Source organism: Hemicordylus capensis, chromosome 1 (assembly GCF_027244095.1).
Source record: "Hemicordylus capensis ecotype Gifberg chromosome 1, rHemCap1.1.pri, whole genome shotgun sequence".
In the NCBI taxonomy this organism is placed as follows: domain Eukaryota; kingdom Metazoa; phylum Chordata; class Lepidosauria; order Squamata; family Cordylidae; genus Hemicordylus; species Hemicordylus capensis.
In genome coordinates this window covers 350,960,536-350,975,186 of record NC_069657.1, presented here as the reverse complement: position 1 = coordinate 350,975,186, position 14,651 = coordinate 350,960,536, and the positions used below count along the sequence as shown (strand labels likewise).

The 14,651-nt window shown below is 44.9% G+C and overlaps 1 protein-coding gene across 9 annotated transcripts in view; it reads left to right on the top strand.

Moving 5' to 3' along the window:
• The first annotated feature begins 3,456 nt into the window (after positions 1 to 3,456).
• AHI1 (Abelson helper integration site 1) overlaps positions 3,457 to 14,651 on the top strand; it is a 184,473-nt gene continuing 173,278 nt past the window's right edge. For 4 of the 9 annotated variants that reach the window (XM_053288476.1, XM_053288440.1, XM_053288486.1 and 1 more), the window contains exon 1: positions 3,457 to 3,664. The gene's annotated coding sequence lies outside the window, so the exon portion shown is untranslated. Of the gene's footprint in view, positions 3,665 to 3,793; positions 3,992 to 4,192; positions 4,325 to 14,159; positions 14,403 to 14,651 lie in introns of those variants that run through there. The other 5 variants (XM_053288454.1, XM_053288496.1, XM_053288469.1 and 2 more) reach the window with 5 other exon arrangements.

Here is a 14,651-nt window from a genome sequence, read left to right as displayed (position 1 = left end):
AATCCTCTCTTGGGGGGGGGGACCAACTCAGGCAGGCAGCAGCAACAAAATGCAAAGTACCAGTTAACAATTAAAGCAAACAACCAAAGCAACAGCAATAATATATAAATGAAACCAATGGAATGCAATGAAAATCAAAAAGTTGAACAAAAACAAGGCAAGGCACAAAGAGCAATAATAAATTGAACTTTTAAAGCAATGCATGCAGTGGGTGGGAGTGGGGGTGGGTAGGCCCAAGGGAGGAGGGAGGAGAAGGGAAAGGGGGAGGGGGAGGAAAGCAGGACAGACAAAGAAAAACAACAGGGAAATTTGGGGAAACTTAAGAAAAAAGTAAAGTAAGTAAAGAGAAGAGACAGACAGAGACAGACACACACACACAGAGAGTCACAGAGAGGGCAGGTGGACAAAAGATTAAAGAAGGTGGCACACAACAACACACAGAGAGAGACACAGGACACAGTCAGGGACTCACAGTCAGACACCAGCAGCAAAGGAGCAAGCAAGGGTCTCAGATGATCCCACAACTGCAGCCAAAGAGAAGTTTCTAGGCAAGAGGCTTGGGTTTATATAGGTTTGAAATTCCCTCCTTTGGGAGCTCCCACCTTTGCACTCCCCCCACGGCCAAGAGGGTGCCAGCTCTCAACAGTACAACAGCCAAGCAGCCTACCAGAGCAAAGGACTCATTCTGGCCAATCAAAGGATCAATAGCGCAGCCAATGCAATGCCTGAAAATAGCCTCACAAAATGGATGCCAGGAGCAAAAGTTTCAGGAAGGAGCCACAAAATGGAGGACACACTTTAAACTTGAAAATAACACTCCAGACAGTCAATTGAAGGCAATGGGACATCCGAACCGGTTCGGATCTGAACCGGCCCAAATTCGGTTCAGACCCAAACTGAAACGGGCCCGATTCGGTTTGGACCCGATCCTCCGAACCCGAACCGAACCGCACATCCCTATTCTTGTGATGGCTGAGTTAAATGTGGTATCTTAATAATATGACTATTAATGGTGAGTTTGTCTTTGAATCAGTGTGAAATCCTTAGTATTAAGGCCCACTGGGAGTTTCTTGCTCTTTCTCTCATTTTAACTGTCTTTCTGAAATACTAGAATATATTTCAGGCAGTGACACAATTTACACTGCATATCCTTTAATTATTTTCAGAGTATCTGGGAAAAGTCAAATTCTCCATTTATTTTTAAAACTTATGTAATAGTGATGCTACAATGCATAGTAGAGAATTAGACAGGCACTTCTGTTTAGTTTTCCAAGTACACCTCCACATAGTCTTTGGGTATTTCATGAGCCCCAGCATACTGAAATGTGTAGTTTTCCAACATTTTTTGGTCTGGCTACGTCCACTGCTAAATAGTTATTGAAATATTAAAAGATTAACGAGCTTGACTTGTATTTTTGAGCTGATATTATGGTAAAGTTATCTGAAAGATAGGTGTCAGATGTTTGGAAAGGGGGCGCAATTTCAGTGCTTGCCCTAGGCGCTATTTTCCCTTGATACGCCTCTGGGGAGTCACCAGAAATATGAGTTGTTGCCCTGTGGGCCAGTCCGAGCCTGTATGGGACTTAAAATATTGTTAAAATTGTAAGCTACAGCTTTTGATGCTCAACCACAATGCTATCTGTGTGGAAGAAAACTCTGGTTCTCAAGTATGAAGCTATTGCTGCTGATATTTCATGGATTCACAAAATTAGAAAAGACTCAATGCTTTTTCTAATCCTTTTACACACAGCAGGCTTTACCGCGAGTTTACTTGAGAGGCTTTACAACAAACTCGAAGTTGTCCCCCCCAAACCAATGCAAATAGTGGGTTTTTTTAACCCCAGATATAAACCAGGCTGCACTCTTAACGTGCAGTAAAAAAACACCCTGAATTGTGTGTGAACTGCTCTCTGATAATTTGCAGGGACTTCAGAGTAAATCTGGCTGATATGTGAACGCACCCCCTCCATTCCAGAGGAGATGCAAGTTAAAGGGCTTTTTAAGCTCCGCGTGAAAAACTTCTTGGTAACAGAAGGTGCAACATGTCCCCAAGAGATGTCTGTTAACTGTTTCTCCAAAATTAAAATAAAATAATCCAAGGAAACATAATTCTATCCCACTCTCAGATAGCACATTCTGTTACTAAACTGCTCAGAGCTAAAAACTTTTCCAAAATCTTACCATGTATTTCTGGAAAGAGAAGAGAGCTACAGTGGCATTGCACAGATTTATTTCTTTTGTTCTACTACTACTACAAACTACGAATATTCATATACCGCACTTCAACCAAAGTTCTCAAAGCGGTTTACATAGAAAAATAAATACATTTAAAAAATGGTCCCGTCCTCAAAGGGCTCACAATCTAAGAAGAAACATAAGACAGACACCTGCAACAGCCACTGGAGGGAAGCTGTGCCGGGTTTGGATAGGGCTAGTTGCTCTCCCCCTGCTAAATATAAGAGAATCTCCACTTTAAAAGGTGTCTCTTTGCTCAGTTAGCAGGGGACTGCTGTCTCTGGTTAGCAGAGACATTTTTGAAGCGCTACAAAATGTCTTTTAAAAAGTCTTTCCCAATAATTGAGGTATCTTGGACTATGTATATACCAAATCTCAGCATTCTAGCCAGTGCATAGAGAGGGTGCGGGGGTGGGTGGGTTATGTCCTCAGCTTCATGGGAGAGACATACAAATGACATTTCCAGATTTCTCTAGTAATCAAGATGTCTATGACTATGTGTGGGAAAACACTCTTAACAATTTTGATACTCTGATAAACAAGAGTCAGTCCCAAGTGGTTTTTCCCCCCTCGCACACCCATAATGTATAAGTGTTTTCCATGACAAAAGACAAAGTGCACTGTTATTTTATTTTGGAGTTTGGAAGATCACAGAATTATCAGTGGGTCAAGCGGTTCCCACATTATGATGTTCCTCTGTAAGCAGATGCGGCAGTGACTCCCGAGTCCCAATGCTGTAAAAACTAGCACAAAATAATGGATGACGTGGTCGTAGGACTGTCAGTAAAAAGACGTACCTCAAAATTCATGCTTTTGAGAACAGAATCTAAGAATTAGTATAACTTCATCGCCATCTAGAGGGGAGTTGTATGAATACGTTTTAATATGCGGTGCTCACTGATTTTCCTTTGCGTTTGTAAGTCGTAACATGATCTGCTTTTAATTTTTATTCTGATTTTCAAAGTTCATACTGCATATGTCCGCAGCTGTTATTATTTTCCAAATACACAAGCTTAATTTAACAGATGGCAACTACCGTACGTTATCAAGTAAACATCATAAAAGCAACAACAGTTCAATTAAGACAGCAACATCGTTCGCAAAAGACACCACCTACTACTAGTCTAGGGGAAGGGAAGTGGGCGGGAGGGAGAAGTTGCACGCAGGGAAAGACACACGCACGAAGTGCCGCTCTACCGCGTAACGTTTGCACATGCGCACTTTGGAGAGTATTGTTTCCTTGGCAGCCACTGGCATTGTTTGAGGCGAAACCATTTTGATCAGAGGAGGGGGAAGAATTGATGAGAAACAGAATGAAAGTGCAGACCATTTGACCCGGAGGAGAGAGGCAGCAGTGGTTGTGAAATCGGATACAGTCCCCAGAGTCAGAAGAGGCAGCAGCTGCAGTTGGAGGCAGTCGGGGGGAAAAGTGAGTCTATCCCCCCCCTTCCCTTCGTCTTTCTGGATTCTTGGGAGTCTGCACACTTGCTGGGCCCTCTCGGGTTGTCCAGTTCAGTGTGTTCCTCCCCACCCAACCTGGGGAGAGGAGGGCTGCGGGGTACGTGGCTTTCCTTCCCAGCGGGGAAGCCTAACGTCCCTCCCCGTCCCTTGCGGTCCTCCTCATCGCAGGAGGAGAATTGTCATCACGCCAGTCCTTTCAAAGAGTTACCCTGCACAGAATGCTTGCTAGAGTCTTACTTGGCCACATCCTGCTGTGGTTACGGGGAAAGTCAGGCGGCTGCTCCAATATTGGGAGGTGGGTGTGTACCCTCCCCCCCCCCTCCGCCCACGCTTGAGTCCAAAAGCTCAGCCCCGACTATTCTTATTTCCATCATTCGGAGGTGGGGAGGGCATATGATGAAGTAGTGGAAGCTGCCCCGGATGGAAGACGTTTCCCTGGGCATGTTCTCGCCACATGCGATTGGGTGGAGAACGGCGCCTCATTTTCCCTCCTCAGGTCATCCTCCACCTCCAGGCACACTAGCCCGCCCTTGAGTCCCAGATTTCCTTCCTGCTGGAATTGCTTTGGATGGGTTTCTGGCGCTGTTTGCTTGGCAGCCGCTGTGTGCTTTCTCGCCACTTCAAGAAGGTCAGACAACTGATGCAGCCCAGTCCTTTGCATTCTTACCCAGACGCACAAGTGGGTCCCCTTGGGTTCCGTGGGTTTACTCTCAAGTAGGTCGTCCCAGGATTGCAGCCATGACACTCTGTGTGTATTTATCTGGACTTGCTTACACTCTTTATTTTATAACCCCAGTCATGAGTGTAAATTAAACTTTATTTCCCCCAGAAACACACTGTTGAAAGTAATAAAATCTAGTCCACCGTTTAATTACTCTGACTGCTGCTGTCAGTATGAAATGTTTTGATGATGTTAAGAAGTTATTGATCTGCATTCTTATCTTGTGTGCACCTCTAGTGGAGAAACAATCAAGATAAGGAACAGATAAGAAAAAACAAGTTAGGATTCTGGCTAAATATCTTGCTTGGCATTGTTTGCCTGGGATGCTGGTTTAACTAGCCATCAGGGTACAGGTTTCGTGCCCATAGGAATTGTATGGCAAAAATGGATGTCAATTAAATGCAGTTAAAGGAAATGCCAACTAGCATGACAAGATTATGCCATAACAAAGAATCTTGTGGGACCTTAACTAACACATTTATTGTAGGCAGAGCATAATCTTTTGTGGTCTAGTCTGCTTCATCAGATGTACGAGGTGTTGTCCTCAGTTGATGCATATGTACACAATCCTTGTTTAGGAATAGAGCATCTCCAAGAATGCCATGATGTGTGCAAAAACCATGCCCCCCGCTTTCCACTCTTATAGCATTTGTCAGTTTTAGAGAGATCTTCCCCATGATTCAGCGCACTGGTGCATGCCAGCATTCTGATCATGGGAAGATCTTTCCATGAATACAGTATTTTTTCCTGACAGACAAATGTCATAAGCATAAAGAGCAGGGGGCGTGTTTTTTACGTGCATCATGCCAGAGGTGGAGACTTCAAGCATGTTCTTGGAGATGCTGTACCCCGAGTGCAGCTTCCCCAGTTATATAATGCATAAACAGAGCTATAGATACATAGGTATAGCGGAAAAAATGTAAACAGTGGCCCACATGTTTTGCAACATTAGAGGGGTTGAGCAAGAATTGCGCTCTCACCGAGAGACTGCTGCAGAGCTTAACCATTACTGTAGAACTCTTGTCACTGTATCTTAAGAAGGACATAGAATTGGGAAAGGTGCAGAAAAGGGCAACCCAGATGATCAGGGGCCTGAAGCACCTTCCTTATGAGACAAGGCTACAGCATCTACAGCTTTTTAGTTTGGAAAGAGGCAACTACGGGGAGACATGAGAGAGGTCTATAAAATTATTCATGGAGTAGAGAGAAATTTTTCTCCCTCTCTCACAACAATAGAACCAGGGGTCATCCCATGAAACTGAAGGCTGGGAAATTTAGGACCAGTGGCGGCCCATGAACGCGCCGCTGGGGGGGAGTGGCGGCGGCGGGAGGCACCTTTAAGAGTAAATGAATTCAGTGCTTACCTCTGCTCCCGCTGCACCTGAACACTGTTCAGCAAAGCAGTGTGCTGCCCAGCAGCCCCTGCGGTGGAAAATCGCCTCTGCCACTCATCTGGCTTCCACAGAGCCGAGCCACCGCCAGCAGCCAGGTGAGTGGTGGAGGCGATTCCCTGCCACAGGGGCTGCTGGGTGGCATGATGCTTCACTGAACAGTGTTCAGGTGTGGTGGGAGCAGAGGTAAGCACTGAATTCACTTACTCTTAAAGGTGCCTCCCACCGCACCCCCCCCCCCCAGCGCGGTGTGTTCACGGGCCACCACTGGGACAAACAAAAGGAAGTACTTTTTCACACAGTGCACAATTAATCTATGGAATTCTCTGCCACAGGATGTGGTGATGGCCACTAGCTTGGATGGCTTTAAAAGGGGCTTGGACAAATTCATGGAGGACAGGTCTATCAATAGCTACTAGTCTGGTGGCTATACGTCACCTCCAGCCTCAGAGGCAAGATGCCTTTAAATACCAGTTGGGAGCACCAGCAAGAGAGAGGGCATTCCTTCACCTCTTGTCTGTGGGCTTCTCAGTGGCAACTGAGTGGCCACTGTGGGAAACAAGATGCTGGACTAGATAGGCCTTCAGCCTGATCCAGCAGGGCTGTTATTATTATGTTATTAAAGGCTAATCTTGCAGCTGAGCATGCATGGAGGGGGAGAGGGAAGCAATTTTCACTGCCCCCCCCCGTATTTCAGAAATATGTCTCTGAGAGCCGCACAACCTTCAGGAACATATTTCTAGAGGAGAAAAAGTACTTTTAGAGGGAGGGGAGCAGTGAAAATTGCCCCCCCATGTGCATTCAGCAGTTTGACAAGCCTTCATCTGAGACCCACAACATCCTCTCTGTGAGGGCGCAAGTCTTGCTCTACCCTCCTAATGCTGTGGAGCATGTGGGCCAATGAAGTCAAATGGTCATGAAGTGCAAGAGGCATTGCTTGTGACCGTTCTATAGCTCTCTCTAAGCATTATGTAACCATGTGCCTTTTACGTATTTACAATGCTGACAGGAGTGCCTTGGTGGCAAGCCCAGCCCGCTGCACCAATATATTCCTCACTCTGCCTTCCACTGTCCATAGGTAGTCTGCAGAAACAAATGCTACACCTGGGGTGAGATTCTCCCTGTAACTGGGATTGCTGAGGTGCCCAAGTTATATTACACCAGAAGAGGTCTTATGTAAAGCTTAAACACATTTAAGTTAGGCACAGTGACAGAAATCTGGATAAAACACTGTTCTTCATTGTGCGGGGGGGCCCACACAAGCCCCGATGATGGGTTGCTGCTTCCCGTCATCCTGCTGCTGCTGCTGCCGCCAGCTCCCTTGGCTCTGGACCGGCCCCTGGCTTGTCATGCTCTTGTTCTCTCACTCCCCATCCTCCTCCTGCCATCACTTCCCAGCCTGTTCGTACAGCAGATAGCAGCTGAATGAGCCCTTCCTTCTTGTGTATGAGTGAGAGGAAAGGAGTGAGGAGCATTAACTCCTTTACCACTGCATGAGCAGACCAGAAAATGGCGATGGTTGTGCTGCACAGTAAGGAGGTGGATGTGCCCTTTCCTCTAGCTTGCATGTGAGAGGAAAGGGCCCATACAGCCTCTTACCACCATGTGAACCAGCTGGGAAGTGGAAGCAAGAGTGCTAAGCCAGGAACTGGGCCTGGTGCTGAGGGGACTAGTGCTGATCCAGACCGTACCATGGTGGTGGGTGAGCAGGGCCATGGCAGGTGGAGAGCTTGGCAGGGTGGTGAGTTGGCAAGGGGTGCCCTGAAAAGTTTGGCGGCACCTCTGGCACCAGCCAGAACAAAGGGGGTCCACTCTTTGGGCAGCTCAGCAGCAGCAACCCCCAATTCAAAAACAGTGAAGATCCCTGGGCTAGTGTTTGAAGTGGAAGTGAAAACTAAATTCTTACTGAAGCTCCATGGGGAGAGTGGTGAATGGTCTTTGGAAGCTACCAGTTGCCACTGGTTGGACTACCATATTGTTTTGTAAAATATACAGGATATTAGAATTCTTTCTGTATTGGGATTGGTATTCTTATTTTTCTGTCTTTATGTAGATGTGAGAGATGCATTTTGGGCGGTATACAAATGTGCTGAAGAAATAAATTGAATAAATAATGAAGGGAATCACAGCCTAGAAATTGCCATAACAAAGAATTGAAGCAGTCTTTACAGTGCTTTGTAGCTAATGGGGGGGGGGGAATCCAGAAATGAAGACCAGCTACAAATTTGGGCAGTTGTGCTTCCATTCCTTTTCCTTCATTACTGTACCTATCAACTGGAAATTAAAAACCATTCAGAAATATACATGTTTTCAAATATACATTTGTAGTTAAACAAATATTTATGGCAATTGCGTTTGTGTTTTTAGGTTACAACTTTCAAACTTCACTGGCTACCTAGCTTTAATCTTCATATAAGATGACATCATTTCTGTTTGAGGATGGGATTATACTTGGTGAACATCCTTATCTTATTCAGTTGCTTAATGGACTATATTTACACTCCACTGACGTTTCTAGCTGACACGTTATGTAATCTGACTGTATTGCTGATGAATACAAAACCCGCACTGTGGATTGTGGGTTTATAGAACAATCCTGTGCACACTTATCTAGCAGTAAGTCAGACTGAGCACACCAATATTTTCTTCTGAATAAACATTTAAGATTGTTAACTACTTTTGTGGCAAGGAAACAAAACATTTATGTCAGGAGAAGAGTAATACAAAGAGAATTCAGCACAATATTTGGGCTATTTCAGGCGATATTTCTCTCCCCCCTCCGAACCGGCCCATATGGTTAAAATGGAAAACGTGCTGTGAGCATGCACGTTTTTGCATCTTCCTGGAACCACGCTATGATTAAAGAAAGATGGGAGGATCTTGGGATGAAACCAGGAACACATCAGGACATGCGTACACATGGCATGTTCCCATTTTAATTGTGTGGACTGGTTCTTGAGGGCAAATATCATCTGAGCTGGCAGTTTAGTTTTATGTGGTAACTAGTTATTTTAGGCCCGTTAAATTAACGGGCGCTAGGAGAGTTCTGCATTGCGGGCCCCCCGACGCCATTCCCCCTCCCGCCGCCTCCAGCCTCCATGCCACAGCCGGTCTCCCCAGCTGGGCAAGGGCCCCCCGCCACCCCCGGCCTTCCCTTTCCGGGCCAGGCTGCCTGTGACCCGGCCAATCATTTGGGAGGCCAGCAGGGGGGTTGGAGGAGCCTCCGCCAACTCCTCAGATATTGCTGCCACTGCTGCAGCTGCCGCCATGGCCATCCCCGCTGGCAGGAAACTAAAGGTAGATATCCCCCCTTAGTTGTCAGTTCTGACATACTGAATTGTGCTCAAGGTTGCTGTACTGGTACAATATTATAGTCAGTGGTACAGCATTGGAAAGCTGTCTCAGAGTGTTGTGCTGACATAACACCATGGGATGTTGTCACAGTATTAGCAGCATTTGCTGTTGAGGGTAGGGGCATAACTATGGAGAGGAGAGGAGGAAATGGAGAGGAGAGCTGGTCTTGTGGTGGCAAGCGTGACTTGTCCCCTTAGCTAAGCAGGGTCTGCCCTGGTTGCATATGAATGGGAGACTTGATGTGTGAGCACTGCAAGATATTCCCCTCAGGGGATGAAGCTGCTCTGGGAAGAGCAGAAGGTTCCAAGTTCCCTCCCTGGCTTCTCCAAGATAGGGCTGAGAGAGATTCCTGCCTGCAACCTTGGAGAAGCTGCTGCCAGTCTGTGTAGACAATACTGAGCTAGATAGACCAATGGTCTGACTCAGTATATGGCAGCTTCCTATGTAACTGCCAAATGCTATAGAAGACACGGAAGCCGCGTTTAATCACTCAGTGTGGAAGTCATCATCACACTGAACAACTGCATGCTGTTCTGGAGTAACTCACCACTCTGTTTAAGGCAGGAGTGAAGCAGTTCGTCCCACAGCTGAGGTGATTGTCTCCAAACCTGTGCAAATGTTTCCTCCCCTCCCTTCCCCTCACGCACAAATAATGGCATGGAGAACACCACCCCAATCACATGCTGAACCATCCATGTGAAAGCCTGCTGCTAACAGTCACCACTATGAGGTGTAATATAATGTGGATTCCATGCAGCTATTACAGAAATTACATACTGGAGAAACGGGTGGAGAAGGGACATGGTAGGAATGAGGTAAATGGAACTGGAGAGAACTGTGTATGGTTTTGAAGCCTTTTAGGGCCAACTCCAGTGATGTAAATTCAACTATGTTAAAAATGGTAGATGGTGGGATTGCAGCTGCTAGCAGCATGTTCAGATGGACATGGCTCATTTGCTTGCCCAGGTCTCTATCATGGCAATTCACTTCTGGAGAAACAATGGCACCTGTAACAGGAAGAGAGGCTAGTTTGCCATTGTGGTGCCTTCTTCCTCTGAGATCTCCCAATCCCCAGGCATGTTTTGGGAGCAGGTAACATTTCTCTTTGCGTTGACTTTCGATTTGTTGAGGATTAACAAATGTGTTCAACATTTGTCAGAATAAATGACATATTTTTCATAAAATGCTTAAAATAATAATTGCACCAAATCTTCAGCAGGGGGTGCTAGAGCTAAAACAAAAATGAGATTGCTTGTTAAATTGACAAATTTGACAAATCAAATTGTTCAGTTAGCAGCACTCTCTCTTTGTGATTATGGCCACTGTGTATCTTTTTGTTTGTTTGTTTGTTTTAAAGATATATATCCTGCCTTTCAATCTGAAACATCCCCAAGGTGGCTCAAAGAAAATTATACAATGCAATAAAAGCCATGCCATTGGGACAGCTAAGAGATGTGCTGTATTCAAAGCCCCTACTTACTGTCTGTATGGGCCAGTGGAAAACACAGGCCCAGACAGAGATCATCAGGGGGGCCTTTGCTCCGTGAGCCAACGTTGAGAGAGGCTAGATTGTCGTGCACACGGGAGAGGGCCTTCTTTGTTATTGCCCCCAGACTCTGGAATGCTCTCCCAGTAAACATTCGCTGTGTGACAACTGTGGCTGCTTTTAAAAAGCAACTAAAGACTTTTATTTAACCAGGCGTTTACCTCCTAGAGGCTCCAGGTTTCTCAGGTTTCTTGCGTTTGTTTCTTTTTAATTGTTTCTTGGTGTTCTATGGTTTTAATATTTGATTGATTTTAAAGTAATGTTTGATTGATTTTAAATGTAATTTTTATGGAATTTTATTGTATTTTAACTTTTGCAAACTGCCTTGAGATGCATTGTGAAAGGTGGTATATAAATTGAACAATAAAAATAAAATAAATAAAATAAACCCAGGGGAAGGAGCCCACTTCCAGTAGTGTGCTGCTAGGTACTAACAACAGTAGTTGTTCTTTAGGCTTCATGGACACACAGTTTGTCAGGAACTTCTTTGGTGGAATCCTCTATTAAGTTAATGGGTGTTTTTGTGAAATCATTGAAAATACTGAAACAAGCATAGGGACCCAGACTGAAGCCTTGAATGTCTGCCCTAGTGTATCTGTGACACCACTGCAATTTTGCAACATCAGCACAAGCATTATTAATCATTTATCTGTACATGCTGTTACAGATAAGTAATTAATCCAGTGCGTCTGTTGGTATATCCTAGACTAAGTATTGCTAGGCTTCTCTCTTTAGATCTTTAGTAGACTAAGAATTTTAAAAAACAATTTCAGCAGCATTTGGGGAGAACTGGTTGATGGTATTTAATAATCGTCGTATTTGGTCTGAGAACTTTAGTTACTGTCTCTTGATGATTTGCTGTGTTTTCTTTCTTTTATGGGCTTTTTTTAAAAAAAAGTGGTGAATTCTTAAAGAATGGGCCATCTTGTTCGTTCTCTTTTGGGCTAAAAGGCAGTGTAGAAATCTTCACTATACAAACCCTATTATATTAGCATGAAAACTCTTTAGATCAGGCTGCTAATAAGTTATTAGGCATTTGGTGTACATGATGAAAAATAAGTTGTTTGGTCAAAAATAGAGGAATCACCCAATTTAGGATCCAAATAACTATTTTGGGAGAGCCCAATAACTTATGCCCATTCAAGGGGATTTTTGCCTTATTTGAACGGCTGACCACCCACTCCCCATCCATATAACAAACTGCTTTTGCAGTTCCATGTTTCATAAGTCTTTATCATTCAGGATGGGCGGGGTAGGGTGGACTGCTGTTCAAGAAGCATATATCCAGAGCACACTTGTGTTCATGGAAGAGCTGAACAATCCTTTTGAGTCCTGCCCTGGGATTGCTGTTGGTGAAATGAAGCACTCCTGGAGGCTCTGTTAATGAAACTGCCCCGGGGTGATTGGTGAATACCCCAAAATCTGTGTTCGGGCTTATGTGGGGAAATTAATTCAGAAAGGACAGTTTCATGCCAGATTTAATGTGCGCAAAGTTGTGGACTCTGGAAATGATTGGACTGAGACAGCATTTAAGTTTCAAAATCAAAAGAGAGTATTTATTGTAGGGAGGAGTACAGCAGAAAGAACTGTGTGATTAAAGCAATATTACTATCAAAAATACGTTTAACTGCAACGAGGCATTTTAGCTTAATGTCCTAATTGTGTAAGATCCCAGGCGGGCAAGAGAAAGCGGCTTTTTAGAGAGGGAGGCAGTTGCATTTAAGAAAGGGGAATAGAGATAGAATTGGGCCCAGTGAGGGACAAATTCTCATATCATCTGATCTGGAAGAAGGGATCTCAAGGCTCCTAGAACCACTGACGGACTTCGTTCCTCAGGGACAGCTCTGGCAAAGGCGAGTGCAAGAAGGTTGGAGGGTTAGTTGAGAGAGATGAATCCACTAGGGTGCTTCCTCCATGGGACCAGCTTCCTATGTTAGCAAGGAAGACTGGGCAGATCAGGCAAGAAAGCCGATCTGAAGGGTGATACAAAGAACTGAATACAGCCTTGCATGGTGGCCTGTGGATAGTAAATCACCAAAAAGCTGCTGGTAACTTCAAGATAGCTGGTATACAAAAAGCATACTGGTTCATGTAATTGGGACTTCTTATACCCAAAAACATATCCTGGGGGCACATTCAAAGTGTCTCTTTTTGTTGGACAGATGTGTTGGGTAGAACCTGCAAGGATTCCATTGTGGCTGATATCTTCCTGAGTGTAACAATGTGGGGATTGCTGAGGCTTTTGTCGTGAAAACAGAGTGCATAGATGTGAGAAGGAGAAAGGCGTGTGGGCGGAAGGTTAATGAGTGCATCTCTTAGGTCTTTATCACTGACTCAACCTCTTTTGTGAGGGGAGGGAGATTATCTGTGTTATTTTTTGCTGAACTAATTGGCACATTAGCTGGCTGCTATCCTTTGTGAAAGGAGAGGATGGGAAGGCAGTTCACTCTGAGTGCAGAGTGGCCTTGGCAGAGAGTTAACCTGCTTTTAGTTAACTTCTGGGGTCTGCTTAGGGTATCCCAGCATAGGAAGTGCGTGCATCTGCTCCCTTTTCGAATTTGCTTGTTAGGAGCCAAATATAGGGGTGACTGGCCCACTGTTGCTTAGTGACCTGTTTCCATGTGCCATAAATGGAGAGCTCACGATGCTGTGAAGCTCCTGAGCATATCCAGAGTGAGATCTCCAAGCCTGAAGACTCAAATACAAATGAGGTGGCTCCTGGGAGCCAGCAGAAAAGCATTGCTGGCAACAGCTCTAGTAGTGGAGAGGGGCAGGTTTGTCAGTCACCTAGTTCTTCCTCCCAGTGGAGCTGTCTTCCCTAGGCCAACCCTGGGCTCCCCCCTTGTATGGCTGCCATCTCACTGCTTCTCTCCTCCTCCTCGACCACCTCTCCTCTTTCTTCTAAAATCCCTTCCCACTGCACTGTAGCCCTGCAAGAGCTCATTCCACTTGACTCTCATGAGAATCCCTTGGCTTGCCTTACCTGTGCTGTGGCCAGTTACACGGACAATCTTCCTCATGCAGTCAATGGCGCGACTTCAGTATTGTCCCATATGCAGAGCTGGCAGCTGTATCGGACAGTGTGGCTGTGGGTGAGCCAGCCACATTTGTGGCATGTGGGGAGGTGCTCGGTCTGATTAGGTGCTGGGAATCCCAACAAGATACGTTCTTAATGTAAAGTGTGACAGAAATCTTGAGTAGCGGTTCAGAGTTCAAACAGAATGAATAAAATTAATACACTTTGCAGAGGAATAAGTACTTTTCCTTTGTGTAAGGTTTGTTTTAGTTGCATGTCTGTTAAGTTCTGGTTTGTTTATGTAGAAGACCTGGTAAATATGGTTCAAGGCTTAATAGAATATAATGAGTGCTGCCAGGGCATTTTAGTGGAGCAGCCTCTGCACTGACCAGGAAACCCTGGTTGGAATGTTGAGAAGAGAATGACAGTTAACAGACTTTGTCATGAGGAGGGTTAGTGAGAGAGTTTTTCTGACTCTCGGGAAGAGAAGTCAGTGAAAGAGTGTCCTGCCCTTTGAGATAAAAGAGCTGGGTTGGAGTTAAGATCTTGTTAGAGGAAGGATCAAGTATAGGAGAAGATCTCGGGAGAAGAGAGATGGCTTGATCTCTCTCTGGTGAAACCTAAACATAAGAAGTTACCTAGTAAACTCTCCTACACAGGCTGTATGAGACAGAGTAGGTAAATTCACCTAACACTTTGGGTGGAAGTATAGAAAGGGGAATGTGAATAAGAATACTTCCTTAATGATCATAAAGAAAGAGCTTGAACTAATGCTGGAAAGGAACAAAAATGTAATCAGCATAGCCTGAGTAAAATCAATCCTCCAGTTAAAATCATCTTCTTTAATATCAATTGAACATAATGTTATCTATAAGAAATCCTTAAGTACTGTTACCATGAAGCATACCAGCCACTGTCAAGTTGTCA